Source organism: Syzygium oleosum, unplaced genomic scaffold (assembly GCF_021117445.2).
Source record: "Syzygium oleosum isolate NSW1041296 unplaced genomic scaffold, Sole_v2.1 Sole_v2.55, whole genome shotgun sequence".
Taxonomy (NCBI): domain Eukaryota; kingdom Viridiplantae; phylum Streptophyta; class Magnoliopsida; order Myrtales; family Myrtaceae; genus Syzygium; species Syzygium oleosum.
Window position 1 is genome coordinate 765,714 of NW_026607539.1, and position 14,971 is coordinate 780,684.

At 43.4% G+C, this 14,971-nt stretch overlaps 1 long non-coding RNA gene across 1 annotated transcript; it reads right to left on the bottom strand.

Moving 5' to 3' along the window:
• Positions 1-6,361: 6,361 nt before the first annotated feature.
• Positions 6,362-7,977, bottom strand: LOC115687724 (uncharacterized). Its single transcript, XR_008815618.1, has 3 exons — positions 7,729-7,977; positions 6,941-7,237; positions 6,362-6,755 (listed from the first exon to the last, which is right to left on the bottom strand). It is a non-coding gene; the product is annotated as an uncharacterized LOC115687724 (long non-coding RNA).
• Positions 7,978-14,971: the final 6,994 nt, after the last annotated feature.

Consider the following 14,971-nt stretch of genomic DNA (forward strand, 5'->3'; position numbering starts at 1 on the left):
GAGAGAGTGGCTTTGGCTTTGGTTAGATATGTTTGTTAGACTTGAGCATGGAAGTGCTAAATTTATAGTAGACGCTTCGTTCATGCTAAGCAACTTTGTCTGTCTCCACCTTACTCGAGAAGTTAATGTATATGGGTTGATGGACCCCACATCTGTCCTTGTTTATTGGAGATAATTGATTCATGCAAGCAACTTTGTCTGGTGAAGTCTCCCCCTTGCTTGAGAAGTTAATCCATAGTGCTTGATGGATCCCACATCCGTGCTTGCTTATTCCTTCCCTTTTGTCCTTTTTGCAGAATTATCCAAGGCTTTGTTCACCTTCTTGAGGAAGTTTTATGGCCTTTGCTGTCATCTTTTAGTGTTGTGAATGTCCTTCTCAACTCATCTCTTTTTTTCTATCTATCCCCCTATGTGGTGGACAGATTCCTCTTGTGGGGTCATTTCGTCGAAAGAAAGGGCTAATTTAAAAAAAAAGTATAAATTTTAGGTCGAGTGACAATTTTGGCCCAAACTTTTTTTGTCCCGTAAAAAAACATCAACTTTAGGCCTAGTGACAATTCTGACTTAACTTTTTTTGTCTCATAAAAAATCACAAACTTTCACCATTATCCCAAATATGGCCCTCCATTAACTTTCTGTCTGAAGTCACCCTTGTTTGAGAAAAAAGTTTGTGGTCGTGAGCTTAACGGATCTAGTCCATGGAGTTTGTCGACGGGCAGTGGTCTACAACTTCAAATTTTGACAAAACAACAAAGTATGATCAAAGAGATTCAATCTGGAGATCTTTTTGACTTGCCGGTGAAGTGAAAGAGATGAACAATTTCACTTTTATTCTTCAAGCTATGGTTTAGAGAAGAAGATAATGAATAGTGTTTTAAATCCAGTTAGTAAACCACGTGGATTTATTGCTGAGGTGGAATAGTCAAATTAGATAATTAATGGTTATAAGTCAAGGGAGGCCAAATTTGGAATTTAAGTAAAAGTTAATAATTTTTTATGAGACAAAAAAAAGTTGGAGCCAGAATTGTCACTCGACCTAAAGTTGGTGCTTTTTTACGAGGCAAAAAGGGTTGGGGACAGAATTATCACTTGACCTAAAATTGGTGCTTTTTCTTGGAATTAAGCCTTGAAAGAAAGGAGTAAAAGTTGGCATTTCCTTCTTACTGCTAGTTACTTCAAAACTGGCCTTTTTTTTTCGTAATCAAACCAAATTCATAAATATTATCGATGTCACGCCCCGTACCCCATAGAAACGCAACATCCCGTCGCGGTCGATTATGGTGCAAGCTCCCAGGAAGCGTCGCCGACCCACGCCCAACAGAGAACAAGCACAAGCGGAAGCGATTAAATAAACAACCCCGACAATTATAAAATACGAGCCAAGGATAGCCACGCAATAAACACGATCACAGCAGAAAATAGGTACATACTTACATTACTATACAAACCTTTTTACAATATTCGTTTATACAACAACAGCAGTCAACACTCATAATAGCAGCCTCTAGGTCAAAAGGGTCAGTGGCTAGGGGTATTGGACGGGACTAAGACGGGCTTCGGTCAAAAAGGTGTAACCCGCTTTACTTAGGAGTATTGCTAACCTAGGGATCCCATCAGGTCGGACCACGAGGACTCCTCTATCGAGCTCTCCCGGGACTCGAACTCCTCGGAATCCATGTCCTATGCTTGCATCACTCTCGTCCTCCGAATCCGGTTCTAACTCGGGGTTTAAGTATAATCCCAGCTCGTCCTCGGCTCCTATTTCTTGATCGGATCCCAGTTCCTCAACCTCTCCATCCTGTTCGTGATCTACTTCCATGGCTACCGGCTCTTCTTCATTACGGTGGTCCAAGAGTTCCGGATCGCATACAATACTTCGGGTTCCTCGCCTCCTCGACCATAGCAGCAAGTCCGTCCACGGTTTCGCCCTGCTGCTCCAATCGAGCGTAGTTGGAGGATCGAAATCTCACCACTTACCATCTGTGGGATCTTGACATTATTCACGTCTACCGAGACATCAAAGGTCCTGAGCGGGGGTCCGATTGCTTCGTCGGCTCCTCTATAGCACCAAGCCACATATTCTTGGGTGTGATAGTGCGCCTCTCCTACATTTACAAACAAAACAGCATAATATCTCACATAGGCTGCTCCATCACCACGGGGTGCACGCTTGACGACCGCTGAATATTGTGCGAGTATCCCAAAAGAGGTGATGCCCTCGGCATTCTACGGTGGGGTCCAAATGTTTCGATTTACACAAACGTGAGACGAATCTCAATGAGTTCAACCCCTAAACCTAGGCTAGGCTAGCATGCAATCTCCGACCGGAAATGAATATTTGAAAACATAATGCAACAACAATCAAATAATTCTCGATCCTACAAGTTAGGCGATTCGATATATAATAATCACGGCACGTACGTGGCACACATTATCACACGTACGCCAATCACATGCTCATGCACCGAGTCTCACACACTCGCATGCCGGTCCATGCATGTTCATGCATGCAAATGTCGTCGACATGTCACGTGTATTTCCGGCCCATTGGCCCACACTGCAGCACACTTGCCCAATTCATTATTATTACGATTCGAGTCATCAATTTTTCACGGCCCGGTGCGTCTAGCCTGCTTCAAAGTGCATGAGGCGCAACAACCGATCCGGCCCGGTGTCTCTAGCTCGCTTCAAAGTGCATGAGACGCAACAACGTTCTCCTTACGAACCGTAGCACGCTTCAAAGTGCACGAGGATGGTCGCCTTCCGGACGTGCGGGCATCATCCTGCTTCAAAGTGCATGAGGACGGTATCGACCCGAAGGTCCTTAGGTGATCACACAACTCATTATTATTTGAACCCAGCGTATAACGCTTCAGGGTATTTTAGGTGATCACATGCTCATGGTAGACACGCATTCTCGTACAATTTCATCACATGCCTCACTCTTGGCATACGCAATGCGTGTCCATGTTATGCAATGCAATGCACCACGAGCACCAATATAATGTTGACACCCAATGTCAGAACACGTGCTTAATTGGCTCAATTAATACCGTGTGGCCTAACGTGCGATTCACAAATTAGTAATTCATTGTAAACCAAACAATGGCCAATCGCACTCTATAAAATCAGCCACACCACATATGACATAGCAGTACGAAATCAACTACAATTAAGTACAATTGACGTACAATCAGTCAACCAGGGCATACCCGGCAATTTCACTAACGAGCTCCTAAATTGGTCATTAAACCCCATTATCCTCCCCAATAATTTCTCATTGATCTACTACATTTTCCTGATAACAATTTCTATCAAATAGTACACTAATTTTCTCTGCCCGCATTACTAGCATTCCTAAACCGGTCGAGAAAAATGCACTATCGGTCCTAATCCAGGGTTTAGAAATTTTACTCACTTAATCCGAGGTCGCGACGACGGGGAACGGCGGCCGATCACCGATGAATAGTGAAACCGGCAGCGGAATTCCCGACAACGGCGTGAACAGTGACTCGTACGGACGGGACGAACAGTACTTCCGTACGGTGCTACAGTACTTACGTACGGGGCTGCTACTGATAAATTACGTACGAACACTGTACGGACAGGTATGGCCGGCGTCGACGGCGAGGTGGACCATGGGTGGTGACGGAACGGCGATCGGACTCCGTGAAGCTCCGCGGCCCTTTTGCCGGACCGAAAAGAGAAAAAGAGGGAGAAAGAGAGAGAAAGGGAGAGAGAAAGGGGTCGGACAGGGGCAAGACTGAGGCGGCTGTGGTGATCGATGGGGAGGCGGCGGCCGGCGGCGCGCCGGTGGCCGGCGGCGAGCTCGGCGAGCCAAACAAGAGAGGAAAAGAGAGAAAAATGGGGAAGAAAACTGAAGGGGCTGCTGTTCTCGGGGAGTTCTGGCGTGAGGGTGAGTGAGGAGAGAGATAAAGGTCAGACCTGGTCAAAAAAGGGCAGCCTAGGGCGACACGTGTCGCAAATCCGCGGTTTGACGAAAATACTCCTAATCTAACGGTTTCTAAACAATCCTATCCAAATAATTGAGGGCAAAAGGGTAAATGGGGCCAATAATGCAGCTGATAATTATCTTTAACTGTCCCAAATACTTTCCCAAAAATTCGGACCCGAAAATAGCCCGGTGGCAAAATCGTCATTTTTCCGGTCCCGGGGCGAAATTCCAATTTTCGCACATACGTGTTCCATATGTGAATGGCCAACATAATATGGCGTCGGATTCGCGAAATTCACTTTCTAAGCCCTCGAAAATCGATGCGAAGTTTCGGGAATAAAATAATATTATTTTTCAATTTTTGTCGAAATTCCAATTTTTGGCCATAACTACTCCGGTATGCGTGGCCACCCAAAAATGGCATCGGCCTCAAAAATAACCTCATTTGGCCTCGAAAAGCAACGGCGTCCCGAGGGGCAAAATCGTAATTTTTCACCCCGGACCGAAATTCCAATTTTTACTCATACTAACTCCAAACGTGTGTGGCCAGCGTAATACGACGTCGATTTCCAAAAATAGTCTCTTAAGCCTTCGAAAATCGGCATCGAAATCCGGGCCCAATTAGTAAACAAAACTCGCTAAACTTTCAATTTCGGGATCTCTCACTAACGGACGGCTGTTTAGGATCTACGCGTATCGACCTAGGGTTATTCGACTTACGACGGTCCCGATCATTGAGAGAATGAGAAATCATCACTAGTTCCGAGAGGTCGCGATCGTTCGGTTCGGGTTCGGGGCCGGTTGGTCACGTGCACTTTCGGTTTTGCGAATCACTGCGATCCGATTGTACATCGTTGGCCTTGGCCAAACCAAATCCATCACCTTTCCTAAGATCGGCCCACGTTGGCCCAAAATATTCCCTCATCATATCTCGAGACGGTGTCGTTCACTATCGAGTCCCCGTCCACGTACCGTTCCTAGTTAGCCATACCCAATTGGTTAGTATCCCAAGAGTGATCAACTCTCGGGCGAGACTTACAAAAATGAAATGCGAAATATTGTCAATTTTATTGATCCTGGAATTACATCGAAATTCGGGCTGTTACTATCGATTCAATGGAGAAGTTATCAATTCACTAAACAAGTTGTCAATTTTAATGGTTATCGATCGGCTACTTCGTTATCGATGTCAATATTTGTTCGACTCCCAAAATTGGTGTACAAATTGAGAAAGGCTTTATTGTAATATTGGTTTCAAGAGTCTGTACGTGTTTCTATGTCTAGTTTGATGTTTGTGAATTCCTAGGAATCTATCTCCTTGAAATGCTAGATATATTTATGAGTAAGATTAAGAGTCATGTAACAAGCCTATATAAAGACAAGTATTGTGATCATTGAAATAAGATGAAATAAGGTAAAATAAGTAAAATGCCTATTCATTTCCTTCTCTTAAGTTGTGTGAGTTGTGAGCGTTTTACCATAAAACATCTTGAATCGACAACTCTCTAGAAGAATCGACAAATCACCTTGAAATTATTCCCATCATTTTTGGCCAAATCACTCTAACGACCCCGTGTTTCCAAAGACACTGCTCTTAACACCACTCCAATTTGGAGGGAACGCAATAGCACAAGTACTTTTTTTTAAAGCTCAAACAAACATAGCTAGATCACTCTCAAAACACCATTCTACTTCCCTTGAATCGTCTCAAGGGACTTTACATGATGAAGTCTCCCCAAGTTAAATACTCTCTAGCAGTCCCGGAAAAGTAGCCCGTGAAAATGCAGTGATTGTCATAGTAATTTGCTAAGAAAACAGGTTGTCGCTACATATATGAAACTGTGCAGTGGACCTTGTCTTAAGGTGATCCATATGTTCATGGCCTTTTCTCACATCACGAATTATGTTTTGGATTTTGTTGGGCGGCTTGATATAGGTCACCGATGTACTGATGCCTCTAAATATATGCTCTCTCCTATTCCTCACCCATTAACAATCAGTGTTGGGTCAAATGTGTTCTCGGTCCTCATTTGTTGTTTCTTGCGTTTTGAGTTCTGAATACATGTATGTGACTCTAGGAAGACTCAGAGCTACTACTGGCTGCTATTATTTCATCTTGCAAAAGACAAACGCTTCTACTTGTCCTGAGCATACATATAAAGATCTTAACTTCTTATAAAGTAGGCTTTGTCCTATGTAGACTGATTAGTTCGCATGTTGCGTCCATGGACTGTGCCTCCAAAAACAACCAAACTCATGCAATCGATCCTTAAATGAGCTTGATAAACTAAAGAAAGACATGGAAAGATGGATTGCAAGTTAACTTTTAAAGGAAACATCACTGCGGCAGCTCGTTGATTCTTCCATTATATACAGCAGGGAACGAAAAAAGTAAGTTTCACAGCAGTCGCACATCTAATTAGATCTTCCAATTCTGTTAAAGCAAAATTAAGTACAAACTACAAAGCATTGGCATCAAAAGGAAGACTAGCTCTATACATCATGAATTATTACACAACATACAGAATTATTTTTTACTCTTGTACTTGTCAATGATGCTGTATCACACTTGGGGCAAAATAGTAGTGAAAATAGCAGTGATGGCGATCAACAGGAAAATCCCGACGAGCACGTTCACAAGATTAAGAAGTGGAGGATTTGTGGAACTTTTTGTGTTCTTGGTGGTTGGTCTGGCCAATGCAGTCGCTAAATTTGATTTCTCTCGGGCATGTTCAATCTCCTCGCTGTTTGTCCTTTATGGTGAACTACCGGCTGAAACGTGCTCTTTGTATTCTAGAACCTGCCAACATAAAATGTTTCAAATAGTGAGCTGATAGGGAAAAAGACAACATGTTCTAATGAAGAACTTTCATAGTTTTTTCTAATGCATGGAACCGCGCCAATCAAACTAAATAGTCCAACAAGGCACATCAAGACTGGAAGATAATAGCAAGACAAATCGGTTAAACTGGGAGCTTCTTTCACCTTTGCTGTGGCTGCAGATGCATCCCAAGATACACATTCTGGTTTAACATTTCTCAATGCAAATTCCTGCTTCTTAAACTTTTCGAATGTCTGTTTTTCATCACTATGAATTCTTGGAGACTCTGCCCTTTTTGGAGTCTCGGGCTCTTTCAGAAGCTCCATAGGTTTGGCGGAGGAAACATGTGAGCTGTTGAATTCACTCTGTATGACGCCTTCCGTTTCCTCAAAATGAAAACCACAAGGGACTGATTCAATTGTTGGTGTTTGGTGATTCTAAAAAGTATATATTTGGCCATGCTGCAACAAATCATTGCATAAGATCAAATGGATCAACGGAACTAACCAAGGCATTATTTTGATCTCATGAGAAACATTCATGACTTTTAACTATCAAATTGTCTGGAAGCTCTAATCACACTCAGCCTTTTAGTCATCTTCTACCTTGATCGATGTCTCAGTGGCAATTTCCTTATTATATGTTTTCTGGTTCGTAGTTCTTCACCATTCTTCTTACTATTTTAATTAAAGTTAACAAAGCACGAGCAATTTAGAGTGAAATTTCACTTCCTTTTGGTAGAAGAATGCTAGAATCGTCTCTATGTTTTTCTCGAAGCGGATTTTAACAAAATTAATCGTTTTCATAAGTGCCTATGAACCACATATCCAATATATAATTCGCTGCAGTCAAAAACAGAATCCCCACCATCTAATTAACTACCCAAGCAATGCACGTCAACATTTAAGAACAGTAATAAGACACAATGGGTTAGTTCAGGAGCTGCTTTCACCTTTGCTCCGGTGGCTGTTTCATCCAAAGATATGCATTCTGGTTTGATACTTTTGGCTGGAGTTTCCTGCTTAACCTTTTCAAACCTCGGCTCTTCATCTTTGCCATAACATTTGACACTGGGAGGCAGCATAGGTTTCTCAGGGGCAACAAGTGAGCCGTTGGTCTTATTCTCTCCCACACCTTTCTTTTCCTCAGCAGCAATGGACATCTGGAGTTCTGTTGTTGGCCAAAACTCCATTGGAACTGGAGGGCCACCCTGCAGCGACAGATTACATGAGATAATATGAATCAGAGGAAATAACTGAGGCATAAATTTAATTTCATAACAAGCCTTCAAGATTAGGTTTTAAATTGTCCACGTTCTTATATGATTGAAAGTAATTAAGCACGAGTAACTTAGCACGGAAGTCCACTTTTGTTTTCTGCAGAAAGATTCTATAATGAACTTTCTATTCTACACAAAGATGATTGAAGGAAAATTATTCTTATATTTCAGATAACCTGGAAAAGGGAAGTGCCCTTCCGATGCATTTCAAACCATTATAAGCCTAAATTTCCTCGAGAAGTAATCGCAGCAACCAAATGAAATTTCAAGGGAAGAATTTTGACCTGGAACCTCACTCCGCTCACTGAAGCAGGCTGAAGCAGCTGCAGGAACTCACGTGAAAAAGCTTGAAGTTGGTTCTCGGGCTGAAATGAGGGCTCCATCAGTGACTTCATCATTGCTTGGATCAAAGACTGTATTTACAAGTAAAAGATTGGTCATTAACGCATTTTGCACGCTCGTTAAGACAGATATTAAGTGAACAAACAGAACATGTTTTCCTTCGCACCTCAGGAAATGAGTTCTCATGATCATGTTGATGAAGAACCGAAACCAAATCCGCCAGAACGGCTCCAAGCTCTAATTCTATGGTCAAATCGTCAGCCTTCTCGTCTCGTTTGTACTTTAAGCGACACAGAACATAATTCCTATTCAACTGTCACGAGACCATGTTATTCCAGTTCATACTATTGGATCATCAACAGTAAAATTCTGCTTACAAATTTGGCAAAAACAATATCATTCTCTACATATGCAAAAGATTTCATCTTCTGTAGTAGAAACCGAGGAAAAAAAATGCTTCTGTGCTTCCTTAGGACTCGTGGAAACTTATAATCGAGTGTTTCAGATTATTGTAGCTATACTTCTCATACGATATGTTATCAAGTTCATGCATCTAGTGAATCTAATCTATTGCAACAAATAAACGAGGGATAGATTGAGTACATCTTTGGTGAGTAGATGATATTCGTGGATGACCCATGTCACGCCCCGTACCCCACGAAGCGCAACATCCCGTCACGGTCGATTAAGGTGCAACGCTCCCAGGAAGCGTCGCCGACCCAAACCCAAACAGAGATCAAGCACAAGCGGAAGTACGTATATGAATATATATATATATACCCTGACAATAAAATACATGAGGCCAAGGTAGCACAACCAGCAAACAACACCTCTGAAAGTATATATACTAGTAGTACCAAAGAAAACTTTTTACACAATTCATTTAGACAACAGCAGAGGAAACACACAGCACCACCACTCAAGGGGTCAATGAAAAACACTTCGGCTCCTCGGCTTCCTCGACCATGGCTGCAGGTCCGTCCCCACAAGGGTGCACACTAGATGACCGCTGGATGAACTGCGGTATACCAAAAGAGGCGCTCTCCTCAGCATCCTACGGCTGGGGGTCTGAAAAGTTTCGGTTTACACAACCGTGAGACGAATCTCAGTGAGTTCAACCCCTAAACCTAGGCTAGGCTAGCATGCAATCTCCTGACCGGAAAATAAATAAGTGAAACCATAGTGCAACAATAATCAATTAATCCTCCGACCCTGCAGGTTAGGCAGTTCAATATATAATAATCACGGCACGTACGTGGCACATATCATCACACGTACGCCAATCACATGCTCATGCACCGAGGCTCACACACTCGCATGCCAGTCCATGCATGTTCATGCATGCAAATGTCGTCGACATGTCACGTGTATTTCCCGGCCCACTGGCCCACACTGGCACACTGGCAATCGCCTAATTTATTATTTATTACGACTCGAGTCATCAACTTTTCACGGCCCGGTGCGTCTAGCCTGCTTCAAAGTGCATGAGGCGCAGCAACCGATCTGGCCCAGTGTCTCTAGCCTGCTTCAAAGTGCATGAGGCGCAACACTGTTCTCCTTGCGAACAGAGCCTCGCTTCAAAGTGCATGAGGATGGTCGCCTTCCGGACGTACCGGGCATCGTCCCGCTTCAAAGTGCATGAGGACGGTATCGGCCCGAAGGTCATGACCCAAAGGTCCTTAGGTGATCACACAACTCATTATTATCTCGAACCGGCGTATAACGCTTCGGGGTATTTTAGGTGATCACATGCTCATGGCAGACACGCATTCTCGCGCAAGTTCATCACATGCCTCACTCTTGGCATATGCAATGCGTGTCCATGTTATGCAATGCAATGCACCACGAGCACCAATATAATTCAGACACCCAATGTCACAACACGTGCTTAATTGGCCCAATTAATACCGCGTGGCCTAACGTGCGATTCACAAATCAGTAAATCATTGTAAACCAAACAATGGCCAATCGCACTCCATAAAATCAGCCACACCACATACGACATAGCAGTACGAAATCAACCACAATTAAGCACAATTGACGTACAATCAGTCAACCCAGACATACCCGATAATTTTCCAACGGGCTCCTAAATTGGTCATTTAATCCAATTAATCTCCCCAAATAATTCTCATTAATCCACTAAATTTCCAAATGATAATTTCTACCAATCCGTCCTCAACCCAGTCTGAAATACACACTGATACCATCTAAGCCAGTCTAAATTGTACCGATAATACCTAAACCAGTCCAGAAAAACGCACTAACAGTCCTAATCCGGGTTTAGGAATTTTACTCACTTAATCCAAGATCACGACGACGAGGAACGACGGCCGATCACTGATGAACAGTGAAACCGGCGGCGGAATTCCCGGGGGGGCGCGACTGTTCACGCGCACTGTTCACGGAGTACTGTTCACATCGTACTGTTCACGGCGGTACGGACTTGTACGGGACGGCGCGGAAAACGGTGGCCGGCGAAGTGCCGATGACGGCCGCGACGGCTGCACGGTCGAGATGAACAGTGATCCGTACGGACGCGATGAATAGTACCGTACGGACCCATATGGGTAGGGCTGGATGGTGACGCACAACGAGGCTGGACGGCTGGGTGGTGACGGAACAGCAATCCGAGCTCCGGCGAAGCTCCGGCGACCCTTTTTGCCGGACGGGAAAGAGAAAAAGAGGGAGAAAGGGAGAGAGAAAAGGCTGGACAGGGCGAGGCTGAAGCTGGGGGACTATGTGGTCGACGGCGGGGTACGGCGGGTCGGCGGCGGCTCCGTGGTGCGGCAAACTCCAGCGAAGCCAAAACCAAGAGAGAAAATTGAGAAAAGAGAGGAAAATGGAAGAGAAGCTGCTGGTGGGGGCTGGTTCTGCCGTGAGGGAGGGCTGAGGAGAGAGAAAACAGTCCAACTTGGTCAAATAAAGCAGCCCAAAGTGCCACGTGTCGCCGATCCGTGAAAAATAACCAAAACGCCCCTAATCTAACGGTTCTAAATAGATAGGCTTAAGTAATTGAGGGGCAATTGGGTCTTTGGTGCCAATAATGCAGCTGATAACCACAGTTACTTATCCCAAAAATTTCCCAAAAATTCGGACCCGAAACCGGCCCAGGGGCAAAACCGTCATTTTTCCGGTCCCGAGGCGAAATTCCAATTTTCGCACATACGTGTTCCATATGTGCGTGGCCAACAGAATATGGCGTCGGATTCGCGAAATTCACTTTCTAAGCCCTTGAAAATCGATTGCGAAGTTTCGGGAATAAAATAATATTATTTTTCCAATTTTTGTCGAAATTCCAATTTTTGGCCAAAACCACTCTAAATGTGCGTGGCCACCCCAAAATGATCTTGGACGCGAAAAATAACCTCAAACGGCCTCCGAATCCAGCCTCGGTGCCCACAGGGGCAAAACCGTAATTTTTCACCCCCGGACCGAAATTCCACTTTTTACTCATACTAACTCCAAACGTGTGTGGCCAGCGTAATATGACATCAGATTCCCAAAAATAGTCTCTTAAGCCTTCGAAAATCAACATCGAAATCCGGGCCCAATTTCGTGATCAAAACTCGCTCAATTTCCAATTTCAGGGTCTCTCACTAACGGGCGGCTGTTTAGGACATACGCGTATCGACCTAGGGTTATTCGAATTACGACGGTCTCGATCATTGAGAGAATGAGAAATTATCATTAGTTCCAAAGATCACGATCGTTCGGTTCAGGTTCAGGACTGGTTGGCCACGTGCACTTTCGGTCTTGCAGAATCATCTGCGATCCGATTGTACATCGTTGGCCTTGGCCAAATCAAATCCATCACCTTTCCTAAGATCAGCCCACGTTGGCCCAAAATATTCACTCATCGTATCTCGAGATCGGTGTCCCGTTCACTGTCGAGTCCCTGATCCACATACCGTTTCCTAGTTAGCCATACCCCATTGGTTAGTATCCCGAGAGTGATCGCCTGCAGGCGGAGACTTACTAAAATGAAATGCGAAATATTGTCAATTTTATTGATCCCGGAATTACGTCGAAATTCGGGCTGTTACAACTCAGTTGATCCTGACGCCCTCAGAGCCCCAACCTATGTGGAAGACTAATGTTTTCTTAGTGCCGATTACTCTGTTGGTGTCTCTGGCCTTGACATTCCGATCTTTACCAGTCTTCTTCCAATAGCCGGAGGGAGTCGATCGTTTAACCTGTTGGGGCGTTTGCGGAGAGAAGAACCACCACTCTTGAAATTTGTCATCCAGGCGAATGATTGATTCGCCTGTCAATCTCAATGATTTCTTGATAGCTGATAGGGATGGTTTTTCGTCTGCTTTTCCTTGTCCTGGTGGATTATATCGCATCAATCAGACTAATCTCAGATTCTGCTCATTCTGTAAAGTACGGTTGTTCACTATAAAAATTTGCTTTGCTTTCTCATATTATAATGACAATATCCAGGAAATTTCTGGGATTTGCTCCTGTGATGTGTGTCCTAGTTGTTTCCTCTAATTGCAATAGGAGACTTTTCTGTTCATTATGTTAATGACATAGTGTGAATTTGAGTTAAAATCAACCTGCTAATAGTCAGTTAACATGAGGGCTGTCCATTCATGTATGCATTTTCATTATATAACAAAGTTTCACCCTACACGGTCTCTTTATGTGACAATGCACCAATAAATTATGTACAATTGGGATTTTCGTTAGGCTTTGTTTAGTTTTAAAAAAGAACTTCCCTGGTTACTAACTGAGCTGCATGTAATTAGCTTCACCTCCTTTCAGTTTAGGTAAGACTAAACTATGAATGGTAATTTCATGCGACGGATCAAAGGAGATTGCTAAGTGGCATATTTGCGCCTAATCCTTGTGCTGCGAGGCCAGATTAGCCGTCACTCCCAGAACTCATTTTCCTAAGACAGCAAGGGAAAATTGAATGTTTTCTTCTTTATTGTGCATGTCATTACAATTTCACTGTTGAAATATGCTGAAATGTCAGATTGCAGAAAAGCGCTAAACTGCAGGAGGTTTCGAAGATGACTTGCAATTCCGCCTTAGATGCATAACCCGTGGAACTCCGAAAACATCCCACTGACCTCATAGACCAAGTGAGATGTGAGCATAAGCTCTCGTTGGTGAGACAAATATGAGATTACACGCAATTGATGGTTGTAGAGAATCAAACCCGTGTCATGTGAACTATTCCCCAATTAAGTATGTTCCTTAACCGTTAAACCAGCGGCATGGGGTTAAAAGACGGTGTTATTGCCGCTTCCTTAAGTCTATATACTCACTGATTATGGCGATTATCTGCTTTTTTTTCCGATGGAGGGTGGAGTTCGTGTACTCTTTTTCAGCAACCACTTTCATGAAGTAGAGTCCGCTTACACTTTTAGCTTGTTATTTATGTTTTGGACGAGCCATCCTTCCAATAGAAGTCATAAATCAGGCCATCATACATGGAATTCAGATTGATCGCAAGCTCCAAAATGATCAATGCAGCAAATTAAAATGAGAAGACTTCTCAGTAAGAAGGAAGATTTTATTCCTAATACACAGCTTATCGTGAATCCACATTTAGCATGCAGAAACCTAACTTGAATACAGCTTCACAATTGTCTTCGGTCGCTTGGATCGGTCGGATCGGACGAGGCAGCAGGATCCTACTAGAAAAAAGACGGGGACATGAGTTGGATAATATGATAAAAGTAGTTCAAAGCGGCAGCATATCTTCATAGAACAGAGATGCACATGACAGTATCTCAATCAATAGATGCCGACTGGTGCGCATAAAACATAATCACATATGCTCTGCAAAAGTAAATAATTCGGTGAACGAATTCGATAGTCATGCTTGAGTCTGCAAAGCCAAGCAGAGCACATATCAAGCGAATGAGATAAGTATTTGTACCTGGCCTCTTGAGGTGTACTAAAGCAGATCGGCATTTAGGTGATGTTCGTGCATCACTCATGCCCGTGTGTTCCAGTCAAGAACCAGGAATGATCGGGGTACTGCCACGTAGCTCACCCTTTCAGTTTCAACGAATGGCTCACGATTCCTCAGGTGACGGGCTTCGACTGCAAAGTCTTCTATCTCACGTTCTCTGCAGCACAAAGACATGAATGTCTTGGACTTGGTTGGGGATCAGTTTGATGTTCAACCCGTGTGAGGAGATGAATTTATACTGCGCTTGTTTTGAGTTGTGGAGTCCTGCCTGCTTCGTCTGACGCACTGTTCTTTACCTTACTTGGGAAGTTGTCTATTCGCTGGTTTTGTTTCTCAAGTCTGACAACTTGCTGGGGAAGTTGATGGCTTACTTCATTAGACCTTTCTACATTTTTTTCTGGTGGTTACCTTACTTCTTATTTTTTAGGTTAATACCACAAAAAACTCCAAACTGGTATACCTATGATAAATTTATCAAAGACTAATTTTTTTACCATAAAAAATCTCAAACTGATATACTTGTAATAAATTTACCCAAACTAATTTTTCGACCACAAAAAATCCCAAACCGGTATACTTGTAACAAATTTACCTTCCGTTAAATTAGATTAATACCATAAAAAATCACAAATTGGTAAATCT